At 52.1% G+C, this 16,900-nt stretch overlaps 1 long non-coding RNA gene across 2 annotated transcripts; it reads right to left on the bottom strand.

The window, feature by feature from the left end:
* Positions 1-5,445: 5,445 nt before the first annotated feature.
* Positions 5,446-15,299, bottom strand: LOC140620525 (uncharacterized). 2 transcript variants are annotated; one of them, XR_012020282.1, is made up of 4 exons: positions 15,032-15,299; positions 11,356-11,409; positions 9,279-9,421; positions 5,446-8,642 (listed from the first exon to the last, which is right to left on the bottom strand). It is a non-coding gene; the product is annotated as an uncharacterized lncRNA (long non-coding RNA). The 2 variants fall into 2 exon arrangements; XR_012020283.1 differs by having other exon boundaries at positions 9,296-9,421.
* Positions 15,300-16,900: the final 1,601 nt, after the last annotated feature.

Raw genomic sequence — 16,900 nt, 5'->3', positions numbered from 1 at the left:
TTTTCCTTTACATGTATATATATATTTTATATATATAATATATATATATATTTTAGCTCTGAGTGTCATTTAGAATAGTTTCTATCGCTATACCTTCAAATTCGCTATTCTTTTCAGAAATGCTTAATCTTGCAAAGAGTTTTTGATGTAATAAAATGCTAAGATTTTATTGTTAAATGAAAAAGAGCATGGTATAAAATGTTTACATCATGTGATTATTGATATCTTTAAAATGTACCCAGAGAAATGTTAGGAGAAAATATGTATTTGTAAACAATGAATTCACCTGGTTGGTGGGATTGTGGATCCTAAGAATCTCCTTTATTCTTTTCTATAATTTCCAGAATTTTTACATAAGCAAGTGCTTATTACTTTACAATTAATTATATAAGAAAGAAAGGATATAAAATGTAATAAAATGATATATCATTTATTGACTATCAAATTAGTAAAAATTCAAAATAAAATGGGAATGCCAAAATCAATGAGGATGCCATAAAAGTGCCTTCTTGTTCAACCCCTCTGGGGTAGGGGTAGATGGAGGGTTACAGGACCTACTTCAAGGCCCTTTGATATTGACTTTCTGCTGCAGACTGCTGGGACTTCAGATGGGGGTACTCAGCCTCATACTGACCATATGCATGCCTGCACATGTGCACTTCAATTTATGTCAATATGGCCATGAGCGATCTATGCAAATCAATTTATTTGCATATTGGTTTGTTGAACTGTGGCTGGGACTATTTAAAGGAGTCCTGAAGCTAATCTCTCATTATGCACATATTCTCTTGCTGTTCCTCCTTTACAGACTTAAATTTATTTATTTTTTTCCCCGTTAGCATTTTCACTGTCTTGTTGAAGTGGGACTCACCTGCATTTTATTCCCTATTCACTCTCCTGATTTTAGCTCTGGCTTAACTGTTACTAACAGGACGTGTGATCCTTGGGCAAATTCATACCTGCCTCTAGGCCTTTCTTGTCCTATGAAAGCTTTAGCCCTAGACCAGTGATTCTCAAGGTCCAGAGTGCATCAAAATCCCCTGCTGAAGGTTTGTTGGGTTCTGTCCTCGGACTTTTTTATTCGGTTGTTCTGGGGTGGACTTGAGTTAATGCATTTCTGACAAGTTTCCTGGTGATGTTACATGCTGCTAGCGCAGAGAGCACACTTTGCAAACCACTGGCCTAGGCCTTTGAGATAACTAAGAGCGGTGTAAAATAAACAAGACACAGAAAATGCTTGTTTTTAATATGTGCTTTTGATAAAGGGATAGTGAAAGGTGCATTTTGCAAGTCGGCTTTATGCAAAATTCAAACATTTCTAAAAGAAAGGAGAAACACTACCTCTTAAAAATTCTCAGGATTTACATATATAGGCAAATCAACCTAAGAATAACTCATCGTATTCAAACTGTAATGTTTACATATTTTTAAAAGCTCCGTTAGAGACATATGGCTCTTTCAAATCTAATCAAAGTGAAGGTAATCACTTCTCTGCTGGTTCTAAATGACTCCCTCATCAGCACTCCGTCTTGACATTGGTTTCTTCTTCACAATTTATGTGGTTTGTCCTGAAATTTAACTCTTGTTGCAATTGGCTTTTACTGGGCAAGGACACTCTATTCTTTAAAACCAGATAATTTTTATTTTTTTTTAACCTGTGTGACACAGTGTGCCCGATAAAGAAACCATTTCTTTCATGCCTTTAATCTCCTTCGAGGGCGAAAGTAGTATTTGCTGAAATAAAAGTACACCCTTGCAGAAATGCGATGCTAATCCTCTTAGTTTTAATGGTTTGGAAATGGTTGGAATAAGAAGGTAAACATTGTAGTTGATTAATAGGAAGGAAGTCAATTGTCCATGTAGCCACTGCTATAGGCCATACTGTACAATAGTGCTTTCTTTCTATAAACCCCCAAACAGGGTCCTTGTCCATTTTCACGTTCTTACCTGAAAAGTGATCTACTAGCACCGCACGGTTCTAAGTGTTTGATTCCATTACCCCAAAAAAGCAAGCAGTGCACATTTCAAATCGACGTCAAACAAGTCCCGCTGATAACTGGTGTCATATCAATGGCTTATCAGGTCTTTTTTATTGAAAATAGTCGGATATAATGAGGTGCTTCACATTTAAAAGTCTTAAATCTCTGAAAGCTCCAGGCCTAGATGGTTTTGATACTGGCTTATTAAACTTGCACTGGGAGAGAAAGCAGAACTGGGGGAGGGTGGGAGCAGGTGAGAGAAAGAAAATGGGGCAGGAGCGAGCAAAGCAGAGGTGGGAGCTTTCAGTAGCATGATTTAACCCCACGCTGGCCGTGGTGAAAAGGTCATGTTTGCCGATAGCAGTTTCTGCCAGCGTGTCCCAGGGAGGGCCCTGAGGATCGAGACTCAACGAGCCTGTCTGAGGTACGCAGCCTCGCAAGAATTCACCTGCCAATTTAGTAGGATCTTACGGCCTTCCCCGTGTGGTGATGAGCCCAGGGCTCTGGCCCTCCAGTCATCCTCCATCCACTAAAGTGGAGCATTAGACAAAGAAGACCTTTTGACCTACTTTACAACTCAGTTGTGAGTAGAAAGCCTTCAGGACCCAAGAAGGAGGGGCCTTCACAGGTTGAGACTCTACCAAGTACCAGATGCAAGAAGATGCCCTTTCCTTCCGTGACCTCCTCTAACCCTGCTTGTGCTCCTGCTGGGTCAGGGTTGACACCTGTTCCCAGATGAGGAAAGTGAGGTCCCAAAGAGGGGAAGACATTTGTCATGAATTGACTAGATGGGTGATTCTCAAAGTGTAGCTCCCCATCAGCCAAACAGTCCTACCTGGGAACTTGGCCCCCACCCAGACCCGCTAATCCAGGAACCCTAGGGGTGGGACCTGGCAATCCCCGGAGTAAGCCCTCTGGGGATGCTGATGCACACTCGAGTTTGCAGGTACCTTGCTGCCAAGGGCCCAACACGTTGAATCCTCCTTAGGAGTCTCAGCAAGTGAGAAACAATACTTTGAATTGAGGGAGATGGGAGCGGGAATGCCAGGCACCCTCCTGCTCTTTGCTCCTTAACTTTGTGACTTCGGGAGGAGACCAGAAAACTAAAATGGGCAAGATAGGATTTTAGTGTCCAGCTGTCAAATGGGGGTCCCATTCTGCCGGGATGCCTGTGACTCCAAGATGAGAGGTAATTGCTGCTTTATGGGAGTTTAGGAGGGTACTGAAGATGAGGCATGACTTCCCCCTCTCCCTGCCCACATCATCAGTGCCTTGCTGATGGAGATGCTTTCTCATGGGAAGGGGTCCCAGAGGAGCCACTTGCTCTAAGGATGATTCCGAGGACCATGGATCCAAGGGCACCCTGGAAATAACTGTATCATCTAGCAAACTGCTAAGTATGACTTTCACAATGTCTGGCTTTGCCTGGAGCAAGGTATGGATCGTAATAGTGAATCAAGTAGGAAGAGAAGGGCCCCAAGGAGGCCTGGTGCACTTAGGGACTCATTTCTGTTTATTTCCTTTTTTTTTTTTAAGATTATTTATTAATTTGAGAGAGATTGAAAGTGAGAGAGAGAGCGCACAGAGGGAGAGAGAGAAGCAGGCTCCCTGCTGAGCAGAGAGCCCGACGCAGGGCTCCACCCCAGGACCCTAGGATCATGACCTGAGCCAAAGGCAGGCACTTAACTGACTGAGCCACCCAGGCGTCCCTCTGTTTATTTCCTTTGCTGCCACCCCCCCCTCCCCGCCGCCCAACCTCCGGAGTGGCCCACCCACAGACTCTCATCCTCGATCTCATTGGCTCCCCAACATGCCAGTTGAGTGCTGAGTGCGCAGCTCAAGGGGAACCCAGAGGTCAGTACCACAACTGAACCCAAATAGAAGCTTGTGTTTCTTATGGGGTTCGCAGGAGGTCCTCACCAAAGACAGAAAAGACAAGTGGGCAAGAGTGCAGATGCAAGGTGCCCATTCTACCCTTCCCAGTGCTGTGACCTTGGCAGGTTATGACTTCCTCATGGTCCCATGATTGCTGTGATGGCCCTGCATCCCCTCGCCCACGCAGGGCGGATGTGAGGATCTCCAAGGATGTGTAAGGACAGTAGGTGCACCTTAGAGCAGCTTGAAGAACAGAGCCCATGAGATGGGCCTTTAGCTGCCAGCTGGAGAGCATGCTTCAGTCCCCGGGCAATGAGAAGATCACAAATGTGGGCTTAGCTTCAGGTAGGGTGAGAGACCTGAACTGGTTTTCCTGGGGCTTCCCTGGATTTGACACTGAAAGTCTCAGACAAAGTAGGATTGTTGATCACCCTAGCTCAAAGCTCACTCCTTCCTTTACTCATCCTGTAACCTAGCCTCTCAGAGACATGGTTCTATCTTTGTAAAATAGTAGTGGAAATACTAATACTAATACTAATACTAGTACTAATACTAATACTAATGTAATAGGCACTCGACACACTTTGCTTATTCCTGCCGGGGAGCCCCACATGTCTGCCATCCCTTGCTTTCCGAGGTTGACCAGATCCCAGCTTGCCTGCACGGGGCATTGAGCATGCTTTACCTCAATGGCTTGCTTCGTGCCTATGACCCCCATCCACTGGGAGCTCCTTGAAGGAGGGGCCGTATCCTGTTCAGCTTTGCTCCTTGGTGCCTAGCACAGTGCCTGGGCCATGGAAAGCGCCTAGTAAATGTTAGTTAAAATTTCAGTTACTGACCTCCCCCACCAGGAAGACAGATGGCACGAAGCTGTAACCTGGAAAATTCAGTTTCCAAGAGCCAGCAGCTGGCACTTACTCAGTGGCATTGAGCATCCACCAACACGTTTAACACTTTACTTGGTTGGTTTCATTGAACCCTTCCCAACCCTCCTCGGAGGTAAGTAAAGGTTTATTATCACCTCAGTTTTATGTACAAGGGGCCCCAGACAGAGAGGTGAAGGGACTTGCCCAAGGGCACACAGCTGGAAAGTAGAGGAGTCGGGATTCAAACCCTACTTTGTCTTTACCAAACGACTTGGAATGAACCGTGCACTTGGCAAAGCAATTTTAGGGTGCTTACAGATGCTGGGAAAAGCCGCCTGGCGTCCACATTGTTTCCCCAGCTCATTTCTAGTAAAAACCTGCTACCTGTGGGCCGCTGCCTCCTTAGTTCTGTGTGTAGATCCAAGGGGCCCCGGGCAGAGTTGCCACCGTGGTCCAGTTTCCATGACCCCCCAGTGAGCCTCCCTAATGGGCAGCTGGACAGGCCGCCCCGGCTTGAGAGTGCCAGAGACCATTTTCACCACCTAATCGATGACCCTGTTATTGACTTGGTGTTCCCAGAGGGCAGGTTTATAACTTTATCGAGCACTATATGCGGGGGCAATTATAAGGATAATGGAAAATCATCGACAAATGGAGGCTTCTGCATTGCAAATTAACATCTGCTCCAGGTAAGAGAAACATCGTGTTTTAATTTCAGGATTTGTGAAAATGGAAATGCCTGTAAGACAAAGTGTGTGATTTATGGTGGGTGCCCAGCAGTGCACCATGGTCAGGGCCTTCCACCCGGGCCTCGTCATTAGCTCCCGGTGACCACGACAATCCCCATGTGATGAGCTCGTCAGGCACGTCCAGGGCATTGTCTGCAACCACCTGCTCTCATCCTGATTTCCTGGGTCCTGAAACAACTGCCACCCAAACAACTGCCACCCTCCTGTCTTGAGAGTGGACAACCCTAGAAAGACACTTGGCCTCGTCCCCTGGAGGTTGGCTTCTGCTTGGTGCTCCTCACACAGCTGGGAGGTACTGGGAAGGAGGACTGGACCCAGACCAGGGGACCATGTTCCACTCTTGGTTTCACTGGCTGTGTGGCTCCAGGCAAGCTGCTTCAGCTCGTTGAGCCCCACTGTGTCCATCTGTAAAATGGGGTTATAACACTGTCTGCCCTGGAGGATCCTCATGAGGTTAGATGAGCTGATACCTTTGCAACTTACAGCCTCGTATTACAGACTCATGTGTCCAGCCCTCGGCCTCCTGCATGCTACGCATCATTCTTGGCACCTAGAACAAGAAAACGAAATAAGTCCCCTGCCTTTGTTAGGCCAGAGGCAAGCACAGAAACAAGATTGATTGATTGATTGATTGACAAAAGATTTTATTTATTTATTCATGAGAGACACAGAGAGAGGCAGAGACACAGGCAGAGGGAGAAGCAGGCTTCATGCAGGGAGGCCGATGTGGGACTCGATCCCAGGATCCTGGGATCACGACCTGAGCTGAAGGCAGACGCTCAACCACTGAGCCACCCACGCGCCCAGAAACAAAATTTAAGAAAGACCACCAGGGTCTTAATTGACTTGGTCAATTAAGCATCTGACTTTTGATTTCAGCTCATCTCAGGGTTGTGGGATTGAGCCCTGCATTGGGCTCCACACCGGGCATGGGACCTGCTTAAGATTCATTCTCTCCCCGCTCCCTGCTTGTGCTCTCTCTCTTAAAAAAAAAAAAAAAAGAAGAAGAAGAAGAAAGACCCCCAAAGGGCAGGTCTATGAAACACACTTAGCTGTTCCCAGAGGAAACACGACAGGCCCAGGAGGCTGTTGGGTTTCTACTGCATCTTTGGTCGGCTGGCTCTGGTGTCATCTATCATCCCGGGGGGCTTCCTCTGTGCCTGCTGCTGTGCCCAGAGCTTTGTGCTCATTCAGTCCTTGGGTCCTCCTCCTGCCAACTCTAAGAGGTGGTGATATAATGCTCCTCATTTTCAGAGGGGAGGCACAGAAAGGACAAGTGACCTGTCTGTGCCATACAACATGTGAGTGGTGGCTGAGGCCAGATCCTGGGGCTCTCCTGACTCCAAGACCAGAACCTGGAAGGCCCCCAGTGCTGCATGTGCCTTCATCCCATGGTGAGACAGAGCGGCAGCAGATGCCCATGTGTCCCGCCTCCCAGCCTCAGCCTCTCTCAATTGCTCTGCATGTTTGCCGACGTTTTTATCCCTTCAAGTCCCCCCAGAACCCACGTGAGCCAGCTGTCCTGGTTCCGGAGAGTCTCTGCCTTGGTTATGCCAATGCACAAGGAGGTGCTGGGGTTGCCACTTACAGTCAATCCCTGTTGATGAAGGACCAGAGAGAAGCAGACTCTTCAGCCGGAGTAGGTGAGAGCTGGCAGGCAGGGGAGCCAGACTGTTGGCCCTTTGAATGACAATGTGGTGAGGGCTCTGGGGATGGTTCTGTTGGTGTGTGGAGGCAGAGATGGAGGCCCAGAGAGAGAGAGGACTCAGGACTCTTTGGTGTGACTATGATCAGATACCTAGAGCAGCTCTTCTGTCATTGAGGCTGTAACTCTGCCCCCGAGGCTCCCCGGCCTGCACCCAGCAATGTGGTCCAGCCACAGTCACACCCCCTTGCAGCTGGAGTCCTGTGGGCTGCCCCATTGGTGCCCTGGAGCCCCACAAAAGGCCTCCACTGAGGGTGCAGAGGTTGGTGATCCCTTCATGACCATCCCTGGAAGGCCAAGTTTTCCTAGGGCGTCCTCATCGCTTTTACTGATGCCCACAAACCATCAGAGACAGCCCGGCTCTATAGGTGGCCTCAGTTCTTCGCACCTTTCTGTGTCCATACTTGTTGCTCAGTGTCCTGGCAGTGTCTCCCACTTAAGAGGTGGAGTCAATCTCTCTACCCCCTTGAGTTTGGGGCTTGCTTTCGTCAATAGCCTGCAGCAGACACGATGGATAAAGGGCTCTAAATCTACCTCCAACACGTTTGATCTTCCTTGCCCGGCTGGTGTGCCACAGTAGCCCCGGAGGGGCCGGCCTACATCATCAACCGGCAGCCAATGGCTCTCAGATTCCTGACCAACCTCCGCCCACATCAGCTAAGCCCAGGTGAGCTCAGCCAGTCCCCAGCTTTGATTCATGAGCTGTAAATAATTGTCATTTTAAGCCACAGTTTTGGGGCTGGTAGTTAGTTATATAGCATTAGCTAGCCTGGAAACTCTGAACTTCCTTACCCCCATCTAGCACTTACTACTGGTTTTGAGGGATAGAAAAATGTGGGGTTTGCTACTGACAACATTCTGACCATCCTCTTCCTCGGGATCATCGTCACCATAATCTCCTTATAACCACCACTTAACTGAGCATCAGCAGCTCCAGACTTCGTATATCTATTATAGGCTCTGATTTCCACACACTCCGAGGCAGGGATTATTGCTACATATTTGATATATAATGAAGCCAAGATGCAGAGATGCTAACTAATTGGCCCGAGGTTCATCCACAAAGTAGCTGTATCAGGATCGACCCCGTGGGACTCATGCAGAAAATGTTCCCATGAAAAGTACATCCAGACAGCACCCCAGAGCCAGGTCCCTCCATCCCTCAAACTCCCCCCAGGTATTGGATCTTGGGAATTCAATCCGAGACCAGAGGGCAGGGCTTGTAATGGCCTCTATACAATTAAAACCAGAATCCGTTAGTACGAAAAAGATTTTTAGCTTCTTCAGGGGATAAACGCACCACCCTGAGCTCTGATCAGAAGACCTGCCCAGTCACTTTCCCGGGAGCACATATGAACTATCTCCTTCCCCAGGGGCCGCCTGATTCAAAATCTAGGCAGGAGGAGGCCGTGGTTCCCCTTGAGCGACTCGGAGTCTCCGTGAGAGGCTGTGTTCAGGTCTGGTTAACCTAATGTGCACAATAAAAATTTTTATTAAAAAGAGAAGAAGAAAGCAGGGAAATGGCAATTGGCCATGGAAGGACATTATTTTTTATTGGAATTAGAATTCTTTTATTTAAAAAATATATAAACCCTCAATTTTCTTTCTATCACTTGGCTTAGCAGCCCGTGGCAAGTTTCCGAGGGCAATTTCAGTATTGGCAGAGGGAACAGCTCTGGACTTGCTCGCTTTTCCTAAACTCTCTGTTTAGGAGGATGGGAGCTGCTGCCCCATGGGGTGCCAGAGCACTGGGACCCCCTAGTACAGGCCGCAGAGCCATAATGATGTGGGGGCCTCTCCTCCCATGGCGAGCCGTGTCCCCAAGTCTGGGCCCAATAATCCATCCAAAGTCACCTTTGCATTCTCCATGTCATGCTCAGGGTTTATATTTTATTTTATTTTATTTTATTTTATTTTATTATTTTTATTTTATATTTTATTTTATTTTATTTTATATTTTATTTTATTTATTTATTTATTTGTGTGTTTTTTGCCAAGGCTTGCTGGATTTTTGTTTTAACAGATAACATTTCCGGAGGTTTAGATGAAAAAGTAAAATTCCCGTGCTTTGCAAAAGGGCAGCAAAAAGGGCGGCTGTGCTCACCTGAGGATTCCAGTTACCTGGGAGCCACGTGCTTGTCCAGCATGACCTGTCCATGCATCACAAGTCTGTTCCCCCTGGTAGCTTTCCCCAGGCTGGGAGCAAGGCGCCCACTAGTCCCGCATCCTCTCGTCTCATCCCCGAAGCTGTCGGTTTGAGGCAGATTCTGTTACAGTCCCCCCTTGCAGTGGCAGAAACTAAGACCCAACAATGATAAGTAACTTAGATTCAACTAATGAACACGTACGGAGCCCCTCATGTGTCAGATGCCATCCGAGGCATAAGGGGACACCGTGGGGATGCAAGAGACCCAGCAAACCTGCCTGTCGCCGCAGAGCCGGGAGCGGGCCCCGGGTATAGAGTCTGTGGGGCTCCGGGGCGCAGGCTGCCCCTGATGTACTGAACCCCCGACCCGTGCAAGGTCGGGGATTTGGAATAAAAATCAGCATGGAGCACGGGGTGCGTCCAGAGGTGGCAAAGTCCATCTGGATTTGCACCCTGACTCTTCCACAGTTTTCCAGTTGTTTTAATCAAGATTTCAAAGGGCGTCACGTGATAGAGACCACCTCTGACATTTGTTGAACACCAGTTACGGGCCAGCCCTCTCGTACTGGAGACTTTCAGCAGTTCCAGTGATAGATACCATTTGCCACGTCCCTTCTGCAGAAAAAAAGAACTGGGGAAGCACATGCTTTGCTCAGGGATGCTCAGCAAGCAAGCGCAGAACGAGGGAGCACATCAGCTGCCTCCCCCTGGGGCGGCTTAGCCCCTGAGTATTCCTCCCGGGGGCAATGCCCTGCCACCCTGGGTCTTGAGTCTGGAACAGTACTCTGTTCCCCAGTAAGACTGGCTTCGTCCCCTGGCTGGGGACGAAGAGGGTGATGGGGGAGGAGGAGGGGAGGGGGACCACCGAGGGGGAGGGCAAAGGGGGAGGAGGAGGGGGATGAAGAAAGAGGAGGAGGATGGTTAAAGCTCTGCTCCTTCATCACACTCCACCCTTTCACCAACTCAGAATGCCCAGCTAACACCCCATTTTCTCTTCCTTCCAATGACCAAGCCGTCATCCCCTGCTGCGTGTTGCCCAGCTGCCTCAGTGGCTTGTCCTGCTCCCAGCTCCCTGGGCTGCTTGTCCCGGGCCGGGGCCAGGGACTGAGAGGCTTTGCAGCAAGTCACTTGCTCTCAGAGCTGGGGAAGCAGGGGAGGCAGGAGATCCACAGGAATGGGGGGCTGAGGAGGAGGCAGGGCTGGCCTAGGGCTGGGCCTCCAAATGTGGGCTGCACGTCCCTCGGGCCTCGGGAGACTGAGAAGCAGAGGGGGGATGTGACCCAGGCCGGAGCTGGTTCCAGGTTCAAAGGCACAGCTGACAAGGCTCACCCTGGACGGGGCTTCTTTGGGGGAGGAGGAGAATAAAGGAGGCGAGCTGGTTTGCCTTTGTGGCTGAAACGGTTTTCAGCCCTCGGAGTGCGCAGCTCAGCTGGCTCACCTGGGAGGGCGGAAAGCTTATCGCGGAGCACATCCTAACCTTGGACGGTCCTCTGACACCAACGATCCCCCAGGACGCTGGGAGGCCGCCTCGTGAATAGGCCCACGGCACGGCCCACCTCCTGCTCTACGAGGATCACGCGTCACGTTCCCTGGGAGGCACGTGGGAGTTGTTTTCTGGACTCATTCTGAGCCACTCCCCAGGGCCAGCGGATGGACTGATGTGGCTTCCCCAGCCTTGGCCCACAGCTGTTTGCCCTACACCTGACCCCCGCAGCCAGGCCCTGTGTCAGGCTCACCGGTGCCCTGCCAGGCTCACCAGGGCCCTCAGGAGGGCCGAGCCCCAGGGGCCCACAGGGGTCCGTGGACTCTGGCATGTGGGTGCCGGGCTGCCCTGACACCAGCATCCTGCCTGGGAACCTGCCACCCCGTCAGTAGGTTCCTGGTCGTCTCGGTGGCTGGCCTGCTCAACAAAGAGGTGGGCCTGTGGGCCAAACGGAAATTCAGTCTGTACAGGTGACCCACGGAAGGAGTGTGGGTGGAGCTGAGTCATCTCTGGCAGGCCCCGAAGGGTCCCAGCCCCTGTTCCCGCACTCACCTTAGAGCTGCCCAGCATCCTTCTGATGTCTGTCCTAAGCTGCTACCAAGAATCCTACCTGAAACAGAACATTAGAAGGAATGACCTTCCCCATGGGCTCCAACACGTACCGGTGGGGCCAGGGAAGGCTCGTGGATGCCAGGGCTAGGGGCTGGCTCCAGGGCACAGAGGGATTTGGGGGTGGGGATTGGGACAGGGGATGCTGCTCTCAGGCAGGAAAGTGGGGCCTGGTGGCAGCTGCTGGCCCTTCCATCAACCTCTCTCACCTCCAGCCAGAAGCAGGGGTTGGGGAAGCCCTCGGGAGCTGGGCTTCTTTGCTTGGCCTATCCCCTGGACCCTGAAGCCACAAGATATAGCACTAGGAAACCATGAGGGGTGTCCCTGGGTCTGCCACTGACTGGAAAGGAACAACCTTCCCCCGATCCTGGAATTACATGGCAGCTCTGTGGTGTCTTGGGGAGCAGGTGGTTGTGAGCCTGGGGCCTGAGGGTGGTGATCTGAGGCCCTACCCCACAGCTCAGGGACCCTCCTGTCCTCACCCCCCACCATGCCTCATGGAGCACCACCGTAGGGGTGCCCATAAAGCCCCGCCAAAACCCCAGCCTGAGATTGCTCTGGCCAGGAGAGGAGGGTGAGGGTCACCATCTCATGGCCCGGCCGGGCCCAGCAACCTGTGGCCAAGGGCTTCAGTTTCCTTAAATGGTATCTGCTCTTCACCTTCATCACAAAAGGGATGAAGATCACAAAATTAGAAAAATAAAAAGCAAACAAATTCAATCTCAGCACCAAGCACAGTATTTTCAGGGATATTAGTAGAAGATTGAATTATAGAGGCTGCTAATCACAGGTGGAGAGAAGAGAGTCCTCCTTGAGGAAAGGGAGGCTCAGGATGCTGAGTGACCTGCAGGTTAGCAAACGTGGGAACAGCCACTCGGTGCAGGGGCCTGAGCTCCATGGTCTGGGTGTGGGATCTACAGCCCTCCTGGCCAGGCTCTTACTACCCACTCCTTGGACCCAGAGGTCTGACCCGGGCCTCCTGCCTCAGCCTCTACCCTCCTGGGGGCACCAGGAACAGACCCAGCCCAGCAGCAGGCAGGCACTGCCAGGGGTGGAAAAGCAGGCTCAGCTTCAGGTTCAAGAATGTGGGGAGACTCCCACCTGCTGTTGCCGTCAGTCCCACCAATGCTGCTTGGGAGTACAGCTCGTCACAGAGGATGGTTCTTTTTCTATGCATTTTTTGTATTTTTATTTTTATTATTTTTAAAAATATTTTATTTATTTATTCATGAGAGACCCACAGAAACAGAGACATAGCGGGAGAAGCAGGCTCCCTGCTGGGAGCCTGATGTGGGACTCGATCCCAGGACCCCGGGATCATGACCTGGGTCAAAGGCAGACACTCAACCACTGAGCCACCTGGGTGCCCTATTTTTATTTTTTTTTAATATTTTATTGAGAGAGAGAGAGACAGACAGAGAGAGAGAGAGCATGCACACGAGGTGGGGGAGAGGCAGGGAGAGAGAATCTCCTGCTGATTCCATGCTGAGCACAGAGTCCGTATGTGGGGCTCAATACCAGGACCCCGAGATCATGACCTGAGTAGAAACCAAGAGCCAGTCACTTAACTGAGTCTCCCAGGCGCCCCACATTTTTGTATTTTTAATCGCTGGTATGAAATATTTTAGCAGGCAAGCCTTGTCCCTCAGCAGAGTATGCTTTAGTTTTTAGGGGATGAATAGTCCTGGAAAATCAAATCTCCCTTCACCCTGCACGAATTGTGACTTCTGCAAAAAAGGGGAGGGTAACACACAGCCAGGTGACATTTGTTTACCTATGCCCAGCCTATACTTCTCCTGCTAATAAAATATGTCAGAGCCTGCAGGGAGCTCTGGCCCCAACCCTTCCTGAAGAGTGGGGTCCTTTCTGTCCTCACCTAAAAGCGGAGGAAGCTGAGACCCAGAGACACCTCGCCAGCCAGGGCAAGCTGAGTTTTATACTTGGGTTTGTCCAAACCAAAGTCTGTGCTCTGGGAGCAAGGGGAGCGACCCTCCTGGGCCTCTTGCCTGGGGGTGTCAGGCCCCAGCCCATGGTGTAGGGTGGGCTTTGGCAGGCAGGACCACCCCGCTCCCCAACCACATACACACACACACACACACACACACACACACACACACACACCTCATCCCCCTTTCCTTTGGTGGATCACTTTGAGATCTTGCCCTGGGGCCCAGGCAGGGGATGTCTCCAAAGCTATTCAGGTTGAGGACCCTCAGAGGCCCTGGAGGTAGACCATTGGCTTCCCACTCCCGCAGGCCCGCTTCCCCCATAGGGATAACTGTGATTCCCGGTTGTGGTGTGAAAGGCAGGGGGTCCCAGGAGGCCATGGAGCTTCCCAGGCACGGGTTGGGCAGCAACCACGTAGGGCACCTGCAGTGGTGCCTGTGCCCGGCACCCTGTTCTTGCCCCTGTCCGTGTGCACAGGGCTGGGGGGCAGCTCAGACTCGGGGAAACCTGATCCGCACCCCAGGTCACCGTGAGGCCCTGGCCTGCAGCGCCGAGATCGCCGGGCCTGGCCCGCAGATGCTATCATGTCCCGCTGAGCAGATGGGAAACCGCGAGGCCGGCAGCCGGACGGCTCGCCCACTCTGCTTGCTGGAATTTGACCTTTGATGCCTTCAAATCTGCCCCTTTCATCCGACCCTGGCGCTGCCTCTCCAGCCTAGTGGGTTTGGCTACAAGGCTGATAAAGCTTTCCTGGGGCCCCGGAGCCTCCTCTCTTTCAGGCCCTGACCTATTTTCTGAGCTGGGCCCAAGGCTGATGCTCGAGGGGGAGCCCCGCTTGGTGGCGATGGGCACTCTTCCACCTGGAATGAGGTCGCGGATGCCCAGGCTCGGGTCAGCAGCGTCTGTAGCCAGAGGCTGACTGGGACGATGGGGAGGGATGGCAGGGCCGGGAGTGGAGGAGTGGCACGCAGCAGGACCAGCTGCTGTGCTTCTTCTTCTTCTTCTTCTTCTTCTTTTTTTTTTTTAAGATTTTATTTATTCATGAGAGACACAGAGAGAGAGGCAGAGACACAGGCAGAGGGAGAAGCAGACTCCATGCAGCCCGACGTGGGACTCGATCCCGGGTCTCCAGGATTAGGCCCTGGGCCGAAGGCGGCGCTAAATCGATGAGCCACCAGGGCTGCCCGCTGCTGCGCTTTCTTGAATGGAGCTAAACCCACCCTCACAGGCCAGGACAAATGGCTTCTACCCACAGGCAGTGTCGGATTCTGGGCCCAGCCTGGGGGGGGCCTTCTGACAGAGTCCCGGGGGGGGGGCAGCAAGGTCTGGGGGAGTCTGGTAGGAGGGGTACAGCAGGAGTCGGAAAGGCAAGTCGGTGGATAGCATGGGGCTGGGAGGGGGGCACAGGTGAACAGGGCCTCAGGTGGAGAGTAGCCAGGGAGCTGGGAGGATGGAGACGGGCCCACGGGCTACAGTGAGTCAGGGGAGCTGAGGTGAGGTGGCCGTAGGGACTGGCTCAGCCAGCACCTGTGCCAAGTCTCAGATCCCACATGACAGAGGGCCCAAAACCTGTGCTCACCAAGAATGTGTCCCCGAGCCCTGTCCCTCCACTGCAGTGGCTGAGAAGAGGAAATGGAGCCAGAATCCCAGCTAAAATCCCAGCTCACAGCACTTGCCTGCCGAGTCCAGCTGGATTCAACGAGGTTAGAGTCACCAGACTGGAGGAAGGAAACTCCGGATGCCGGTGGGAGGCTGGCCTGGGCTTGGCAGGGGGCGGGAGAGCCAGACAGAGCCAAGGGCACAGGTGAGGAGTGCCACCTGTCAAAGATGGTGGGATGGCACAGGTGGGGAGAGAAGAGAAGGCCCTGCAGGAGCCTTCCACCCCGACACCCCCGGGGGTGGCCACCAATGAGCCCTCGGGCCTCCAGCCCGATCCCAGTTTCCCGGGGCCACGGCTGGAACAAAGGGCCTCAGTGCAGACAATGGGCCCTTTATGTGGACGCCCGCCCCAGGCTGGGCACAATCGCTGATTCATACCCGGGGCTGGGCCCCTAGGACCAGGTAGTGAAGGTTCAGCTGAGAGGGATGCGCTGAAGGAACGGAGGAGAGCAGCTGAGTCTTCGATGGGGAAAGGCTGCCCCCTGGTGTTGTACAGCGGAACTGCGCATGACCAGGCCTGCAGGACCCTTGGGACATCATACAGTCGGGGAAACTAAGGCCCAGGACCACCCAGGGACTCACCTGAGGCCATTTTCTTGATTATGAAGTGGGATTCGGGCTGTGGGGACACGCAGCCAAAATCCCCCCCCCCCCCCCCCGTATGGGACAATCTAGCACATGAAAGCATGTCAGGGAGCCCAGGACAGAGGGGTGCCGGAGTTAGCTGATTCCAGCTTTTCCCCAGAGCCGGTGGGACACATCTCTTCCCGACTCTGCATTCAGTGCCATGCCCGTAGCCCGAAATCAGCGATGGTGGAAGTATTTACACCATGGAAACCAGCAAACGCAACCAGGACCTGCCCAAAGCCCTCTCTGTGCCAGCGAGCCGGGTCTTTGACATTTGCCAGCACACCACTGCCCAGGGACCAGTCTCAGCTCCAGAGCTGGGGATTATCAGCAAAGTATGTCATGTCCTTGAACCTCAGTTTCTTTTTTTTTTTTTTTAAGGTTTTATTTATTCATTCACGAGACACACACATGCAGAGAGAGACAGAGACACAGGCAGAGGGAGAAGCAGGCTCCACGCAGGGAGCCCGACGTGGGACTCGATCCCAGAACTCCAGGATCACGCCCTGGGCTGAAGGTGGTGCTAAACCACTGAGCCACCCTGGCTACCCATGAACCTCAGTTTCTATACCTGTAAAATATCCGTGTGCATATCCTGTGCCAGGCATAATCTTAGGTGTTCGGGATATAAGAACAACACGGACAAAATAAAAGTTCCCACCTCTGTGGGGCTGTTTTCTGGTGGGGGGACAGAGCATAAACAAGAGAAATGCTGTATATCACGATCAGGCAATGATAGCAATACAGCAAGGGGGAAAGCGGGTGACAGTGATGACATTTGTGGTGGGAGAGGGGTAAGGGGAGGCCTGTTGGAAGAGGGGGCTCATGAACGGAATGGAACTGACTACAGTGGAGGGGTAGGCCATGGAGGGGAGACACCCTAGTGGGGGAATGGTTTCAGCCAGAGGGAATAGCAAGAGCAAAGGCCCCAGGATGGTATGAGCTAGAGGCTCAATGTGTAGAAGCCGTCAGCGTGTCCCTAGTGCGGGAACTGAGGGCCCGTGGTGGGAGATGAGGCCTCAGGGTGGAGGGATGAGGCCATGCAGGGAGCCAGCGTTTCAGTCCCTGAGGACGGAAGCCCAGGGCCTCATACAGAGGGAGGCGATATGACCCCACCTGGCATTTAAAGGGGTCTTTCTGAGCTCCTTGGGGAGAAAAGACACGGGGTGGGTGGTAGGGCTGGAGGGTGGGTGGGGGCTTTGGAGGCCAGAGGGCTAGGTCAGGGCCTTTCTGCTGGTGGGCAGGTTAGGAAGTG

Source organism: Canis lupus, chromosome 29 (assembly GCF_048164855.1).
Source record: "Canis lupus baileyi chromosome 29, mCanLup2.hap1, whole genome shotgun sequence".
Taxonomy (NCBI): domain Eukaryota; kingdom Metazoa; phylum Chordata; class Mammalia; order Carnivora; family Canidae; genus Canis; species Canis lupus.
Note: the sequence above shows the minus strand (reverse complement) of the source record. Positions and strands in the feature narration are given on the sequence as shown.